Raw genomic sequence first — 19,531 nt, 5'->3', positions numbered from 1 at the left:
TAAAGTGTGTTGTATTTCGTCAATTTTGTTGAAAACGAATATAGTATTTACCGGAAATGCAACGTAAAATGTGCTTTGTAAAATTATTTCTCGAAAGTTTATCGTTCGGCGCAGTGTTGCGAAACCTAACCTCACTTTTTCGCTATTTTCCCTATTATGAAGACGAAGGACCTTGATGGTAAAGAATAACATACCACCTATAGAATATCGCAGAGATCGCAGAAATAACCAGTTTTTATAAAACGGAATAAAATATGTAATATAAAACTGACTTTTATGCACTTATTCTATGACAAAGTCTGTTTTAAATAATACGTACGTATTTTGATTATAAAGTGTACAACTCCATTGTTGAAAGTAGAGAATTATCACGAATAGTAAACTTTCTTTTCTTTAAAAATGATACAAAGCACAACCCAGGGAAGAGAGATCAGCTATAGAGAGAGAGAGAGAGAAAAAAATATTCACTGCAGCAGTGAAGTCTTTGGTACAAGAAGTCAGAAAAGGCCGGAAGTCGAACTGAGGAAAAGATAAAAAGAACAGGAAGATAAAGACAAAGATATAAAGAAAATTGAGGAAGTAGAGAGGAGCAATGATAATCTTAAGATTCGGCGTTTATGCGAGAGTCTTGTACGCACACCGGTGAATGACCCCTGCATTTCCATGATAAAGGATGTCGCTGTAAGGGCCGCTAGCTCGCTCAATCCCTCTGATGAGGGTTGACCGTGTTGCGCACATAGCACAAGGGTTGGCACACACGTACACAAATATGAAATTCCCACATATGCATTGTTGCACGTTATGAGGCGCGCGCCGCGCAGTCTCGACTCCGATTGGTTGACGAGGAATCCGCGCGAAGAGCCGGCGACTAGTTGAGCGCGAGTTCTCGAACCGAGCGGTTCTACAGAGCAGGGTGTATGTTTCTTTATTTCGGAGCCGAGTATCTCGGGTGGTAAAATAACCTTTAACTTTATCATTTTCATTGTTATTCATTGTTTTTACTTGTGACAGTTTTTTACGCGGGAAGTTTTATTATCAAAGTGACTTGAGTTGACTAATTGTGTCAACTGTTTGTTGTTTATTTTTATTATTTACGTGAGCATCGAACTGATGGTATTTTATTAAACACGGATCTATTTCGATGAGGAATCAGCAAATTGGTGAGTCAGGTTTATTATTTTTTTTACCTTCTGTTATTCTACTAAGCGCAAGAAACGTTTTTGTAGGTTAGTTTTTCGAAATTTAATAAGCAAAGTTTACTAAATTTTTATCTCAGTCATTTAAATTGGTCCAAAATGTGTAAAATTCGATAAACTTTGTAGAAATTTCGTTTCTTACTATACTTCTGGTGTAGCATTTATATTTTATGGATTTTTTGTGTTTAAATATTCTCAATGTTGACGTGTACATTATTTGGTACTGACGCTACCATTTTTAATGGAAAATTCCCATGAGCTTTAAATTCTTTTCATTATGTTTCGAAAGTTTTTAATGATCAATTTAAATATCTCAAGTTTCATGTTCTTACAAATTTCGTTTTAACACTCATGAAGAATTGGAAAGTGATTTGGTGATAAAATCATAAATCGGCTTTTATTTATTACCACACAATTTTTTGGTTACGCTCAGTTTATTACTCTACATAATAAAAAAAAATTCTATTACAATAAGTTTTTTGGTTGAAAAACTATTGAAGAATTTATTAGGTCTTTAAATTTAAATACTAAAAGAGTTTTTTATTGTTACTGAAAAAATTAAGGATTTTTAATAAATAATGAAATACTTAGAAAATATAATATTTAACAATAGTTTTAAAACTTTTTATTTAGAAGCGAAAACTGAACGGAGAATGTTTTTATAAGGCCGTCCAGGTGTTGTTTACTGTCAGATTAAAAATTTTTGAATAGAGACGTCCCTTTTATCAATGCTCCATAAATGTATATATATATATATATATATGTTGACATTATTCCCTTTTAGATCCTGAGCAAAGAATATGGTGACCCAGACACAAAAGTAAACAATGAAGGGAAATGCAAATTTTATGAATATTATTGTGCCAGTATATTTACAGTCTTTAACAATTATATATAAAGTCAGTGGGGTAAATTGAATCGACATCAATTAATCCATTCAGTCCTTTTTTATTACCGTGTTCAATTTATAAAAATATCTAAATCAAATTAAAATTGTGTAACGAGTTATATTCGAAAAAGTAATAATTCAATTTAATTATAAAATATTATATCCAGATAATTTCAAATCAATTTTTTCATTCGCTCCAATTATGTTTAAAAATGAATAGGATAGTAATTGTAAAATATAATTCAGAACATGTTATACACGGGTAATAATTTAATAGTAATAATGACATTTCGCGACAAATTTCAGTTATAAATTTGATTTCATACTGAATGAGCTTCAAATGAAGAATTAAATTATAATATTCTTTGCAAGAGAATTAAATGATTTAATCTTGTTTCAAAAATACTCGAGCAGCACGCGAATTGAAAAAACTGGATTATAAGAATTTCGTTCGATGGAGTTTTTAGCTGTTTCTTTCGTTTTTCTCGACGACAGATTTTGCAAATTGAGGAAATGGCTCTCGATTGCGTTCATATCTTCGACCTACCGCATCGCGCATTGCTCATTTTAAACTCGAGAATCCGGTATTTACGCATCGAACACTATCTTGCATTTGCAATAGGATACATTGTGGAGAAAGTGTGAAATGTCTCTAATGCGAGTTAGTGGCCTAATTTACCAATTAAAAAATTTATATAAACTTAATTAAACATAAGTTCTATGTAGGTTTCAAACTTGGCATTATAGTTTCTGCTGATTGCAATCTTAAAAAGTATTAATTTTGATTTTTTTATGTTTATTAAGATAAAAACTTATAAAAGTTATGTAACGCTTATAGGGGTTTGCTAGTTTGTGTGTCAGTGTCTATTCGTTCGAGTGTGAAAAAATATCCCATGTTTTGTTACGTAAGCTACATTTCAGGCGACATTTTTAAATTAAATTTGCCATTGAAAAAAATTCTGTCTGAAAAACATCTAAAAATGGAATTTCACTTTATCGTAAAGAAAGTAAGAAGGGAGAATAAGAAAAGGAGGAGAAAAATATAGGACTATAAAAATAAAAGCCTAACTGTGCATTAGAGCATTACAGTTCATACAATAGAGTTTTCTCAAAAAAGTGTAATAGTTGTATTTCTCGAAACTTTATAAATTAAATACTCTTTTATAGGCTTCTTTCAATAGAAAACATTTATTTTCCATAAACGTGAAGACTTCTTGTGAGCAAGTCCTAGTCACTTCTAAAGAAACCGTCTCGTAGCGAAAGCTCGAGACGATTGAAGAAATCTCGAGTGCACTTCCGAAAAGGGACTGGAGCTAGCTTACTCCTTTCCCCTTCCGCGGCTGAGGCCTTTAAACCAAGATTTGCGAATGGCGAGAGTGGAAAGTTGTTGAAGAAGAAGAAGAAGAAGCAAGGCACCAGGAGAGCGTTCAACGAACTCAGGCGATGGGGTCGGACCTGGGACACACCGGTAAAATGAACGAACGCAAAAGGAAATATTCGAGTAAAAACTCTTTGCCTTGCGAGAAGAACCTGCCCGACCTCTCTTGGAGTCCAGAGAACTGAATGAGAGAGAGAGAGAGAGAGAGAGAGAGAGAGAGAGAGAGAGAGAGAGAAAAATGAAAAAAACATCATCTGTGAAGAAAGATACAGACTCCAGTCACGAATGGACCTCTCGCCACAATGCGACTTGACGTTCAAAACATAAACAGAAGTCGGTTTTTTGAGTTCTTTCATCGGTTCGCTTCAAAAGAACATCTGATGATAACATTGTTGATAAGAAGAGTCATTGTGGCGACTATATTCCTCTTTGACGTTCATGTGCCGCAATATTTACGACATTCGCAACCAACTTCAGTAGGTTTTCAAAATTAGTGCCTTCTGCATATATTTTCTAGGTAAATAAATGCTAGTTTATTTTTTAGTATTTTTTGATTCAAGTACTCACTTGATGATAAAGTAACCGAAAAAAGTGGATGAAGCAAACTTTTGCATATATTTAATCTTAGGGGAACTATAATGACACTACAGAGATCGTTCGGTTGATGGAACGAAATCCATTTGTCTCGTCTACTGGCCAGCTCTCTCGACCACCACCGGCTTAAAAGCCCTTCCATCTCTTCTTCGCCTTCGAACGGCCGCTGGACGAAAATTACTCGTAACAAGATTTATTTCATTTAAATGAGTATGTACGCATACTCTAGGCGTTCAAATAGAAACACACCGTCTCTTCAAACACACTCTTCAACGTCCCCATATATATTGACCCCCATAAATAAATTTCAACTCGAGCTGTCAAAGATGCTGCGCGATCGATTTTTAAGGGCCTTTCTTTTTATTTTGTTTTATGAGTAGCTTACACGATCACCCCATTCATAAATGACTGAATCGTAAAGTGATTGTGAGAAAGTGCTATATGGCAAAAGAAATTTATAACCTAAAGTACACAAATGAAACTCATTTATCTTTGTTAGTCGCCCGAGTCGAAATTTAGAGTCGACTCAGAGTCCGTTAAGACCTGCTTCATGGAGAACCTATAAGAACCTGAAGAGATTTTACTTACATTGTGATAGAATCGATTTAAGATCTCATAGGGTCTACATAAGACCGTTTTCGCTGTCTATTAGGCGTTAAGGAGGTCTTAATTTAAGACCTCTTTAGAGCATACTAACTACTACTGACTACAGAATTTAGAATTCGCGCATGCGCAAACAAGAAAAAAAGTACTGTTAATATTGAACAAAGCAATCCTATTTGTTTTATTAAATTTTTTGTTTTCTTGACAATTAGAATGTTGTATAAACACAACATTTTTTGGAATATTAATTGTATAACCAAACTAACTGTCAGAACACCAAAAAAGTAATCATAACAACAAAATATAGGATTATTAATTTAATATATTAATTCCTTTTCTTTAACTATATGATATGGTTAATATAGATTGCTGGTAACATTACCTGATTTTCTTATATATTTATAATTCCACATAATGATGAATTAACTGTATATAGTTGTTTTAATAAAACAATTTTTTCTTTTTTCTTGTATTTTAGCTATATTTAATAACATTTTACAAAAATAAACACAAAATTACATGAACAAATGATTCATTTATAATATAATAACATTAAACTCGGAACAAAAATATATATTTATTTTGTTATACATATGTGGACGTCCACATGAAAAGGGCCCATTTTGGCACTATTGGAGTTATCTATATGGGCGTAATCCTGGCAAAATTTGGAGAATTTTAAGTGATCTTAGAACTTTTTTGGTTGAAAATTCGCTGAGTTACGGAATTTCAAAGTTTAGAACGCCAAAAACCTCATTTCGAGAAAAACGGAATTAAAGATTGCGATACCAACTAATTGTTGTATCTCTGGTTCTTCTTGGAAGTTATTCAGATAAGAATTGTTTCCAGTTCAGGGCACCTTGAAGATAAAAAACCAACAGGTTTTACATTTTTAGACCCACCCCCTCCCCTTAATTAATTAATTAATTTAAAAACCGACAATATGGGCCCTTTTCTAAAAAGGACAGTTTTTCTATTAAAAAACCATTTTTTTACAAGATAAATGATTAGGTACAATTTTATTGTGTCATTTGAAGAAAAAGAATAGATATTAAACTTATTTAAAATTTTTTGACAGTCTCTATTATGAAAAAATTGACGCAATATTAAAATTTTCATTTCGACAATTACGAAAAAAAGATTCTAACATCAATATCTCTGGTTCTTCTGGAAAGTTATTCAGATAAGAATTGTTTACAGTCCAGGACACCTTAGAGATGAAAAATCAAGAGGTTTTAAATTTTTCTACACCTCCATTTTTAAAATACGGATTACTTTTGCAAATGACCGACAAAATGGGCCCTTTTCATTTTTCTAAAGAACCAATGAAATCAAACATTTAAAGTATCGATAAATTAATGAAAACCGCATGATTCGACTTGTCAAAACATGTAGATTGATAATAAAAAATAAATAAAAAATTAAGAATTTGCTCAAAAATTACTAAATTGCGATTATCTCGAAAACTAGAACCGACAATATGGGTCCTTTTCATGTGGACGTCCACATATATTTACACACACACACATATATATAATTATTAACATTGAACTAATAATTACATTTAAAGTTTTTACTATATATCCAGTTTTTTTAAATATATTCAAACTGCACTTTGTAACATTTCACTTAAAGAACACAGGATAAAAAGAATAATTTTTTCTTTTTAAATAAAACAAAAACACTATTTTTTAGCACTACAATAAACAGAAAGAATATTTATAATGAAAATAGATAAATAATTGTTTATTTATTAAAATATTAAATATTATTGTCCTGCCGAGCGCGGTTTAAGTATTTGTCTCTCAAATGCTAGAAAGCAACTGACGCTTCAAGGCATTTCTTTGAAAATATCTCTGAAAATCGAAGAAATTCCTAAATATGTCTCATAGGAATGTTTGGAAATTTTTTTGGTGATAAATATATATGAAAAAACTTGTACAGAAAAACGCATAGAATAGACGAGAAACCTTCATGGCTGGTCATCCTAAGTGAAACCAGATGTGTCAAATTCAGAACGAGAAAATATTTCTAAGGTTCTTGCTTAGGAATGAAAATATTTTACTGTACATAAAATAATTTTTCTAAGAATATAGTTTTACTATATATTTATATTTTAAATATATATAAAAATCGCAATATTATAAATATTTAATATTATTACTATATAATACTTATTATATTATAATTTTAATATATTATATTAAAATAAACATAATATAATATTAATATTATTATATTAATTTTAAATATTATTATAAACATTAAAATCTAATTTTTCATGATCTACTGTAAACATCTAAATTTTTATCTAAAAATTCAAAATATAATAATAAAATTATTATATTGTTATATTATATTATTTGTTATTACTAACAAAGAATTTTTTATACATGAAATTTATTCTTTCATTAATTTAATGTCAAAGCTAAATTTTTTTTTAATATTAAATTTTAGTCATTAAATGATACAATATATCACATTTTAATTCATAAAACTAAATATGTTCTTGCTCTCTAAATCTTAATTAGTAGAATTCTACTAAGAAATAGTAAAATTTTAGTAATTTTTAGTAGTGTCATGGAAGACTTTTCCCCTTTTCAATTAGTAGAATATTACTAATTTTTAGTAACATTTTACTAATGTTTTAGTAGAATTCCACTAATTGAAAGTCACTTTTTCACTAAATGAATTAGTGAAATTGTTTTATCGACTAATAATAAAACAGTTCTACTAATTGTTAGTAGAATTCTACTAAGCAATTAGTAAAATCTACTAATAATTAGTAAAATTTCACTATTTGTTAGTAAAATTATTACTAAATCATTTGGTGGAAGACTTTTCGTCATTTCATTAGTAACTTTCTACTAATGCAGATTTAGAGAGTGGACACATTAGATTAATAAAATTAAAATGATAAATAAAACATTTATGTATTACAAAATTTTTTCTTAAAATTATTTGAAGTGTTGGCCATCTACTTTAAAAATACAAAAAAATAGAAAATATTTCTAAGTTCGACATGAAGCAAACAAATATTTCAAAGTTGAACAAGAAGGTCTTATCAGGTGTTAATGGGAACTTCTTTCAATTTTTGGTATATGTGGCATTAAATAGATCGGTCTTGGCAGGCCCTAACTAGGACTATAGCAACTGTAATTTGGAGTCATGGTGTCTTAGAGTATTAAAATCCATGTAATAAGTACTAAGACGAACCTACAGATTTTTAAAGAATTTTGTCATAGTACCTAAGATCACTAAAATCGATCTAAGAACAACTTAAAAGACTTTAAGTCGAATTTATAGGTTTTAATAGTAGTAAAGCAAAACTAAATACTCCTTATTAGGTCTTAAATCTACTCTAAATTTCGACTCGGGCGGTGTATGTTAAAAATTACATAGTCTTGGAAAACATAAAAATGTTTCGAGTGTGCCGTTAATCAAAATTATGACGTAATAAAAACAAAATATTTTCATATATAACATGCGTAGTGTATAAAAAAAGATGCGCCACTTTCTAGCATAGTAGCGAAATTCTTATTAAACTTTTAAATAAGGGTCTAGTCAAGACATTCTTTTTTTGTGCGATAAACTTTCAGTCGTTTTCGTTTAAAAATTTAAAGTTTCTCCAGTCTACGTAAACTGTTATACCCTGATTGACCCAATATTCTTAATCAGACACAAAATATACTTTATTTTAAGAATAGAATATAATAGAATTCATCAACTCTATTGTTACGGTTAGTAATGCTCGTCGAGCTATTATTGATCTGTAGATTCCTGCCTAAAAGTCATATGTCTATTTAAAGCTACATATTATATTTTTTATCATCACATTTTTTTACGACTGGAGGCGAAGAAATAAATGAGATGGGATTATATTTTTAAATTATAAATATCGTTTTATCGATGTTTCTTTATTTAAAAGTGGTGTGAGGTTATGATTTTCGGTTTTCATTAATTATGAGGTCACTCTCGTGATTCTACATAGTTTCATTTAACCTTAATCCCTATTTTCATGGCACTTTGCTCATATAGTTTTAACCTATCTTCAGCTTATGGATGATATATGGATCTCACGTTTCCACCATGTGTTTTATTATTGTTCAAATATGACCCGTATTTTTCGAAGGACTTTAAAATAACTGGCAGATGTGTCGAATAGGTGTTGAATATCTTTTAGATTATTGTCTTTTACAACCGTTTAAAAATCTAGGTAATAAATTTTAAACTTTAACGTTTTTACCCCTATAAAGATACATAAAATTGATTGGTTCTATAAAATGCACCAAAACTTTGAAACCTTATATCGTCGGATCTACTGCAATGCCGCGCATCTGCAAATTCTTTAAGGCTACTTTTTGTGCAATTTGTCATCCAATATCACCCTTAAAGAGTTTGCAGATGCGCGGTATTGCAGTAGCTCCGACGAAAAGTGTTTTTTTTTAATATTAGTAAATATTAGTAAATATTAGTGAAAGAGAGCTTTTCTTCTTGTAGTCCGACAATAATTTTGATTTCCTTTTGTTTCGATCCGATTGTATGTGAAAGGGGAGGATCTACTTAACGGTTATTTTCACTATTTAGATGGGAGTCCGATGATAAAGATAGAATTTTTGTTATATGTAAATGAATGCAAGATACGAAATGAACGACAAGATGAGGATGGATAAAATCTTGCGTTCTGGTATTCTATATATATATAAGCGCGAGCATGTCACATTGACAGGAAAGTGAAACGTGTCCATGGATTTATGCTAGAGTTCTACATCATTAATGGTAACATTCTTTCGATAATTGTGTGTATTCAAGAACTGTGTAATGTCTATGATAATGCAACAGTATGTTCATAATCAATTATCGAGTTATGCTTTAATTTTGCGCCATGACATGCTTATATACCAAAGAGAGAAAAAAAAATCTCAAAAGACTATTATTTAAAAGGTTTATACGCTTGTGCAAAATTTTCATTCCGTGTTTGTGTTTATACAGAATTACCATTTGTGACGAAACGATGTAACATTTCTTAATGCATAAATCCTTAACGTTTTTCGCATTATAAAGTGATTGGTAGGTATTGAGTATAGATATATCATCAACTTTACTTTTTTTTATCAGCCTTTTCAATTTTATGTAAATTTTTAGAATTTAAATATCTCATTTAAGAAAGTGGTTTTTCTCGTTCTTGTTTCTGGGCGTAGTTTTGAATCTTAATAAAAGTGAGGACTATATATTTCTATTTTCGTGCATCATATTCCGCGAAAAACCTCTCTTCGCGAAAAGCTCTATGCTGTCTCTCTCACTTATGTCGTTTCCGTTTTCGATCCTTGTGTCGTAAATGCACCGCGACGGAGAAAGAAATCTGATGCGGAAGGATATTTCTTCTCGGGTTTTGCGATCTGAATTTAAAATTTTTCATAGCTCATGCCCGACTAATTTCAAGCCATACTTGGAAGCTTGAAAGATGCGTGTTCTCCCTTGCGGAAAGAGATCATGCCGACGTTAACGGCTATTCCCTCGATCATCTCACGTGATGCATTCTACTTTCCAATGAAAACTTTTGCCACAATTGAAAACTACTTTAGTGCAATGCAAGTTTCTTAGTTTTTGGAAAATCTTTAAAGTTTTCAGCAAAACTGAAATAAATGAATAAATGAATATTTAACAAGAGCGAAGGGTAAACATGTTTGTGGAACATCTCTGTTCCATTCTCTGTCGATAATTATATGTGATAAGTTGTATTGTTTGCTAATTCAACTCGAGTGTTGTTAAAGTTGAATTCGGAGTGAAATTAAACGTGGAAGAGAGTTGAGAATTACGAGATAAAAGTAATTAGTAATTGAGAAGATGAGAAGATGAGGTATTAAATGAAGGTGATAGTAACGAACTTTTGAGCAGTGCCAATTTCGCTGAAATGTCGATTGTCGTTGGTTAAATATGAAGATGCAAATCAAGCACCTGAAGTATTAAGATAATGAGCTAACGGAGCGACGGTGGCTCTCTCTTTTGCGAATTCGTCTCTCGCGAGACGTCGCCGTTGATAAAGGAGCAACAAGAGTCTTTCGTCTCGGTAAATCTTCCCTCCTTGACGACGAGACGAGCTTATTTCTCGCTTTCCTCACTGAGACCGCTTAACTTCACGCTACCGCGAACACTCGTTCGAAATAGAGCGAGAGAGTGAGAGAGACCGACAATGAGAATTAAAGACAGCAGTCGGGAAGCTAGAGTCGGAAAGAGACGTAAAATCTAAAGGGACTAGATAAGAATAGTGTCACATAGAGCAGGAAAGAAGGAGAGAAAGCAAGTCGTAAGCTTTCGCTCGAGGCTTAAGACGCTTGAGAGGCTTAAAATCAGCCAAGTAAGATTCAAAAAGTGGTTTCCACGAAAATATTCCCTCGGAAATTGCTGAGAACGGTTTTCTAAGCCCTAGAAATGTAGGAACACGTATATTTGTGCAGTGTTTTGTTAAAATCAACGTAATTCAGCTTCTCTACGAGACTCTATGTAGGTATAGCACAGCATTGCGTTTACAAATAGATATCTGCCGTGGTCCAAAGGGGGTTGAATTATTCATGGGGGACCTGACGAAGGCGGCGGTAGCCAAAAGGGGTGTACAGAACACTGGTGAGGGACCGTAAATTTCAATTTATGAAACCGTTAAACATCCCACAGACTTGTGTAGGACACCTTACTTGCGGATTGCATGTATCTTTATCTCCATTAACGTTCATCTTATCCTCGTATCCTTCATATTATTGAACAATTATCCTTCCTCTCTTTTATCCCGTTTTCATTATTTTCTCACATCAATTATCATACTTACGCAATGAAAAAGAGCGCTTTCAAACGAGTACTTGAATAATTTTAAATCAAAAAAAGTTTACCCCTTCTAACTTAAAAAACAGTTTGGAACTTACAAACATTGTCTGCTTAATTGGAGAATACTCCTTTTTTTAAGTTCCCTCCCTCTTTAACCAATAGTTATTTAGCTATTGCATGTAACAAATTTGACGTTGTTGCGGCTTGAAATTTAAATTGCAAGAATTACAGTTTTCGCGTCAAGAGCCTCAAGCTCGCTTTTATAAAACAAACTGGTTCTAAAGGTATAACATGTATTTTAGTGTTCTTTAGCTTAAAAAGTATACTGCGCCTATTTTTATACAAAAAGAATTGAATAAGCCGCATAGAAAAGAGAAACCCTCTGTCATAAGAGATGAATTACTTAAAATTAGTGGAAATTTAATTCAGCAGTGAAACTTTATTATGGAATCATTCACATTTTCCATCGGTTATATTCAAGTTGAAAGAAGCAGGTAATAAAAATGTCAGACTTTTCAAAGAAAAGAAGTATAAAAACTTTTACACTAGAATAAAGAAAACGATGTTTTCTTTATGCTAAATGTTTTTTATGTTTACAAAAATTCTTTTCTTGACAGAACATTTGTTTTGACGCAGTATGTAAAAAAGCTCATTTACAATATTGAAATGTGCCCTATACAGAAACCATATATAATGAAAAAGGTACAACAGGGTTGCTACAGGAAATCAAGGAAAAGTCAGGGATTTTTATTAAAAGTACTGGAAAAAATTTAATTTTTAGAATTTATAAGAAAATTCTGAATTTTGCGGTGTATTTTTTGTTTGCCTCATAAACTATGAAATTGCCAGGAATTCTAATACAAAACCTTCATTTTTGTCTATTTCTGACAATAATTTCTTTTTAAATAACTTAATTCGTGAAGAACTATTATTATATAAAATTATTACTTATAAATTATTTAATGAATAATTTTACTTAAAAATTTCAAAATTAATTGAATTTCAAAAGAGTTGCGTTTACAATCTTCATAAATAGATAAACTTCAAAGGTTTCAATTTGAAATTTTAAGAACAACTGCTTCAGAAATTCAATTATTTTCAAAAAATTTAATAAAATTCCGTAAGAGAGGCTAATTTTGCTCATGTAGGGTAAATTCGCTCAACAGATATCTATTTTTTAAAATTCGATTAACATACTTTTTAGACAGAAATATTTCAGATTTACAATTGTTTTGGTTAATATAAATAGTAAAGTTTAATTTAAAATTTATTTGCAGCAGATTCATTGATAACTTTCAATAAAAATTATATTTAAACCACAAATTAGTACCTAATTTTCATATTGAACAAGTAGTATGAAAACGTTTTAATAAAGCTTTAATTCAAAATTTTTAAGTTGAATCCTTCTGAACATTACATTTCCTGTATCGTCAACATGATTTTCATAAAGCACAAAACTGAAAGCAATAAATAGATTCTGCAAAAAATCAATTTAAAAAAAAAATTCAAATTTGTAGTGTAAATTCGCTCAAGAAATAAGTCTACAAAAAAGATGTTTGGGCCTAAATATTTTAAGTATGTTAATTATTTTAATTTATAATTCGATTTTTTTTAATAGTAGTACTCTTATAACTGAAAATTAAACGATTTAAAACGGTTTAAGCACTAAACCGTCAAACTTAACCTTATTTTTTATGGTTATGAGTACGCTTTTAATTGAATGATTGAATATAATTACTTATTGATGAAACAATATTAAATATTTATTCCAATAACTTTGGACATTGTTCTTAATTTTTTTCTTTATTGATTCTAAAAAATATTTAGTTTTATTTTTGCAGATTATAATATATTTTGCCAGAGTAATAATGGTGAGCGAATTTACCTTTATTTAAAGGTAAAGTCGCTCACAACAAAACGGCTTATAAATAATTTTCTGTTACATATTTTAATTTCTTTATGCAGTACTAGGAAAGAGAAAGGGTTAGAAATTATATATTTTCAGTGCCAATATTTATTTTCATCGTTTCCCGAAGTTATTTAAAAAAGAATTGAGAAATTGAGCGAAATTAGCCTCTTTTACGGTTCTTGGCAAAATTTCATTTATTTTCCAAAATTTTCCTCATTTCAATTATTTTTATTATGTACTATTTTAAAAAAATTTTCTAAAAGAATTCAATTATTTAAACAAAGTTTTAATAAAAATTTCACAGGAATTAAATTCATCGCACCAATTCAATTATTTTAAATTTTTAATCAAGTTTCTCCAAAGAATTCAAATATATTCAGAAAATTGAAAAAAAAGTTCTGAGAAATTAAATTATTTCGAAAAATTTAAATAAAATTCTTTTAAAAATTCTATTATTTAAAAAAATTTTGACACAATTCTTTACAAGATTTAGTTAATAAAATTGCAATTTTAATAAAATTTTCCTATACACAATTCAATCATTTTCAGTACAATTCTTCTTAAGCATTCATTTATTTTCACAAATAATACATTTTTTTATGGGAATACAATTATTTAAAAAAATATGAATAAAATTCTTCGCAAAACATCAATTACCTATTTTCATAAATAATAACATTTTTCTCGAGAATTCAATTATTTAAAAAAAAATTTCATAAAATGCTTTATAATTTGATAAATTATACATAATAAAATTGATCATAGAATACAATTATTTTCGTAAAATATAACACTCTTCCTAGGAATACAATTGAGACCTTGAGTCGAATAACTTGCCCGACGCTCGGAGGCACGCGCTAATACCAGTCGGATAGCAGTGAGTGGCCCAGAGGCGCTCACTGCTCACTGACTGGCAGTTGCGCGTTCCTCCGAGCGTCGGGCGAGTTATTCGATCCAAGGCCTCAATTATTGTAAAAAATGTATGTAAAAATCTTCGAAACAATTCAATTATTTTCGTAAAAAATAAAATTCTTCGAAGTAATTCAATTATTTAAGAAACTTTAATAAAATTCTTCCTAAGAATTCAATTCTTATCAAAAATAAACATTTTCAATTTCTAAATTAAATTTCTCGATGAAATTTAATTATTTTCAAAAAGATTTATAAAATTCTGAAAAATTCAATTATTTAGAAAAATTTGAATAAAATTCTTCACAAGAAATTAATTATTTTGATAAATAATATTATTTTTCTCCGGAATTTAATTATTTTCACAAATAAAATTCTTCACAGGAATTCAATTCTTTAAAAAAATGTTTAATAAAATTCGTTGCAAGAATTCAATTATTTTCATAAATAACCAAATTTATAGCAGAATTTCAATTATTTATTTTTATACAATTTTATATAGAAACATGCATTTATTCTAAAAATTTTGTTTTAAATTTTTAAAGAAAGAATTTTATTATTTTTAAAAATGTTGATAAAATTCTTTATAAAGTAAATAATTGAATACTATTAAAATAATTATAGCGTGAATTTTTAGAAATAATTGAATTTTGAAAAGGGTTCAAATTAAAATCTTTGAAAATTTGAATTTCTAGTTACAATATTATCTTATGATATAAAATAATGATTTTATCACGCTGTCATCTTAAATTTATTATAATTATATTTCTTATAAATTAATGAATTTCAAAGTTTGAATTTGAAAATCTTATTTCCTATAGAATAATAATAATAATAATGATTAAAAATATTTATTTAAAAAAGTAGTTACTTATAACAATAAGTTTTTTGAACAATTTTACAATTTTTTAAATTCGTAAATGAATGTAATAGAACATTTTTTTGAGTATCTAATAATTTTTGGAGTGAATGAGAATATTCGTCAGGGTTAGGAAAAAAGTGAAAATTTTGTCTTGAAGTCAGAGAAGAAGAAAATTAAATTTGTGTGGCAACCCTGTAGAATTTGTTTGAAAAATTTGCATCAGTATATGCTTATTATATAGAAATTCTGTCGAGTTACATATTTAAAAAACATGCGTATGATGTATTATATAAAAATTCAAAAGCTCCACCTGTCCGTTCCGCGACTTGTCTTGTACGCATTTGCTATTCCCATAAAGCAAACTTCCCTTGTCCCAAGGGGTCGTGGTAATATTCGCCGCGGGTATGAAAAATATACTTGTGTATGCATACGAATACGTATTATCGGTCGTGCGTGAATGTCGACGCGAGTAAATGCGGGTGTGCGTGCGGGGCATAGTTGTTATACCTCAAGGGGCAAGTTTCCTTGCCGCATTTTCAGGGTTGAAAATTTACCCTCAGTGTACATGAAGAATAGGTAATTGTTTTCAGTTTTTCACCTTCTCTCGCAAATCTTCTTAATATCTTTATTGCTAGTTATGTAGCCGAGTACTTTTCTCTTGTTTAGAATAAATCATGTTCTGGTAGTGTTCGTCAAGATAAATAATAGGAAGTGATATTCGGTTTGTCATGTGCGGTTAAGTAATTTCGTGATATCTCGAGTTGTCTGTAGATTGTTTGTAAATGCGCACATAATCCCTCGCGTGTATGCCTCTGGCTCTTGTAAATTAACTTTACGTTTTATAAGCAAGCATGTGAGGATGGCGTGGCAGTGAAAATTGAGGTTTCTTTAATATGACTTTTTTAATTAATTTATATTTTACATCGTTTTACCTTTTACCATTTCTCCTTATTAGAAAATTGCCGCACTAGTAGACGACAAAGTAGCAAGAAATAAAATTATTTTTTTGTCTTTAATTTATCATTCATTCAACTCGATTCATTGAACATGTTTCAATTATCAATATAATACAGTTTGTTTTAAATATTCAAATTAGTTGAAATTAAATTTAAATTTTAAATTGTCATAAATTGCGGCTCTAATATATATATATATATATACAAAAGTAGAGCAATATTAATGAGACTTTCTCATTTTTATGTGGAATAAAAAGGAGCAGTAATAATCAAATTGTGGAAAACTCAATTTGTATTATAATCATAAATATAAATGTGCTTGACTGAATTTAGATATGGAAAAGATAATCAGAAAATTTTATCATCGACACTGAAGCTAATACCTACGTGTATTCCACATTTTTGATGTAAATTCAATTCACGCACTGTCGCATAAACAATCTAAATTGCCAAACATTACTGTAATGATAACATTAGTTTTGACGGCAATTTTGCCTCGCTGCCGATTATAACACTCCAGAACACACGACCCTATGCGTATCTTACCATAAAATACCACGTTAATTACAGTTTTGCCAATTTCAGTCATTACCGATTTATTAAAAATTGTAATCAACACTGTAATTATATATATATATATATATCTAGAATTTCATTGACAGTTAATTTGTGTAATAACAGGATTACTTATACAATTAATTATACTTCAGTATCCTATATAGTACGTACATTAATTCAGAATGTAGATTAAAATTCGAAATAGTTAAATTAAAAGAAACTGTTGACTTTCTATGCTAAAGATGACATTTTGCTAAGTATCTTTAGAATCTAAAATGCTTTATGTATATTTTGACCTGAATTAAAATATTATTTCTTCCTTGGAACGTGTAAGATACTTTCGGCAAGTTACTTAAAGTTTCTTAGGTTAAGATGTTTGTGACGCCATAATATGTTTAAATAATAAGATACTTGCGCATCGTCAGAATTGTAAGTTACTGAAATGTATAAAATACTTAAAGTATTTTACATAGTGCTGTCAGAAACTTTTTTCAAAACCATATATAAATAACTTATAATAAAAATGTAGACAGGCGTTGTTTCAAAGATATAACATCTAAAAACTAAGAGAGATTTTAATATAAAATCTTTTTGCAGTGGATGCAAAATTATTCATCATTTATGAATTATTGAATTTCCATCAGGTCGAATAGAATAAATATTTAATTTAATTTTCAATTAATAAATATTGTCATTGTCGGTGAATTTGAAGTGGATGATTTGTTGTTGTGCTACTTAACAAATAATTTAGCGAGTTTTTGATCGTCAGACAAATTTTCCGTTGTATATGTTTATTTAAGGCAATAGCATTATTCGAAATGGCGTCTCTTTACTATTGGAAGACACGAACTGTCTGTCTATAATCGACATTTCCTTTTATTTGTCGTGTCGCAAATTTCCCCATGTATGTACGTATATATTTGACATCAGGGTCAGGCGAAAGGAGCTCCCAGACCACGCAGGTCAGGGGAAAAGGACGACCTAGTGGATACACTGGCGTAGACTGCAAAAGCACTTTTGGAATCTCCTCGAGATATTCAATATTTCTGGAAAAATGCACCGCGCGCTTGGTGTATTATTAGAATATATAGCAACGTTGAACTGATATCAATTTCTAAATGTTAAAACGATAATATGAATATTACTGAATCTAACAGTTTTTTTATTATTCTTGTCATATTGTTTATTCTACTGATGTTGTAACTTGAGTAAAGTTATAAGAGATTTCAACACTTTTTTGTTGTTGACAGAATTGATTTCTTCTTTTTAAATAGGGTCGAGGAAAGGGTACACTCTGTATGAAGCAGGGTTGTATTTTTTTTTTTTCTCTTCCGAAAGAGATCAATATTTTAAAAAGGTTTTCTTGACAATTTTATTCTTTCTAAAGAATTATTTACATTAGGGGGTAAATTTGAAAAGATTCAAAAGATTTAAGAATATAATAGTGCATTTTTATCGCAGAGTAGATGTTTTTCTTACTTTCTATAAACAATATTAAATGAAGAAATCCATTGGCTTTTTATTTGATGAGGAAATGTTTGAGTAAAAAAATATTGCCGTCATTAGAATGCCGATATGGCTTCTTGGAGTGTATTTAATATTCTTATACATTGAAAAATAAAACTCGAATTCACTTTAAGAATCCTAATTAAAATACAAAAAGTGAAAGATAAATTTCATCTTCCTTTCATTAATGTTCTCCTCACGAGGATCATCGTCCGGAAAAAAATGTTCGGGATGCTTCATTCGTTTTGATTCGCGAAGGGTGGTAGATAGGTGGGAGGATAAATCAAGCTGCAAAATCGTAAGATCGTATTCGCCAGATTTATCATAATGCAGAGGGAACGACATGCTTCTTGTGCTCGTAGTTTACGACGAGAATTCCGTCGCTGTTGGATCTGCTCTTTTCGTGCAGGACCAGAGAAGAGCGACCAAAGCTCCCTGTGCGGAATAAAGAATCCAGCTCGTGCCCGATCACTATCTTCTGTAAAAACATGTCCCCACGTACTCGTCGTGCCATTCTTTCGTACCTGTCCTGCACGTTTGCCACACACCACATTGCAGTGCGGCACAAGGGGTTGGTCATTTTCGGACGCATTTGCGAACATTAGGGTAGATCGAGAATAAAGCGACAGATTGTGCCGCGAGACCCACAAAGGTTTTATGGCAAAAACCATTTATTTCAAGCCACTCCTCCATTTTTTTGCGTTAAATTATCAACGAAACCAAATTTCAACTGTCTCAAATATAACACTCCTCAAAAAAGAGTCCACGCAAAACCCTATTTTCGAAAATTGATACTTTCAAGTTAAGCAGTGCGGTATGCAACATTTGTATAAGAGATTGAATTTCTCGAAATAACAAAACAACTTTTCTTAATGCAGGCTGTGAAAATGTTGACACTCTGTCATGAAGTTTCTAAGCTGACCCGTGCTCCATACTCCAATTCGTAAGGATGATTCCATTCGATAAATTTCATTGTTGTCTGCGACCCAAGGTCGACCGGAACTCCCGGACCGTGTGAGGTGTATAGAAGCTTTCAGATGAGGAGATAGTGTAATAAGTGGTGAAAGGACGAAAAAAAGTGAGGAATTTTTGCATCGTTGCTCTCGAGTGGAAAGGTCGAGATTTCGAGGGCTTTATGTCGAGGTATTTAAGGTTGAGTGATTCCAGACTGGGGATTTAAATCCTTTGAATTTTTGGTCTCAGATTCCTTAGTGGATTCAACATTGAGACCGCATCGATGTCAGAAAGAATTTGATTCTAATTTTTATTTTGTTAAGATTTATACTTATCCTCTTAATGAAAGTAATGAATACGAACGCGAGAGAAAACTAAAAATATAAAAAGAATGAAAG

At 30.4% G+C, this 19,531-nt stretch overlaps 1 protein-coding gene across 1 annotated transcript in view; it reads left to right on the top strand.

Annotated features, from left to right (window-relative positions):
- Positions 1–885: 885 nt before the first annotated feature.
- LOC122500229 (protein slit) overlaps positions 886–19,531 on the top strand; it is a 220,573-nt gene continuing 201,927 nt past the window's right edge. Inside the window, exon 1 of the mRNA XM_043609056.1 lies at positions 886–1,160. The gene's annotated coding sequence lies outside the window, so the exon portion shown is untranslated. The remainder of the gene's footprint in view (positions 1,161–19,531) is intronic.

Source organism: Leptopilina heterotoma, unplaced genomic scaffold (assembly GCF_015476425.1).
Source record: "Leptopilina heterotoma isolate Lh14 unplaced genomic scaffold, ASM1547642v1 Lhet_182, whole genome shotgun sequence".
Classification (NCBI taxonomy): domain Eukaryota; kingdom Metazoa; phylum Arthropoda; class Insecta; order Hymenoptera; family Figitidae; genus Leptopilina; species Leptopilina heterotoma.
The sequence above is the reverse complement of the archived record's forward strand: the minus strand, read 5'-3'. Positions and strand labels throughout refer to the sequence as shown.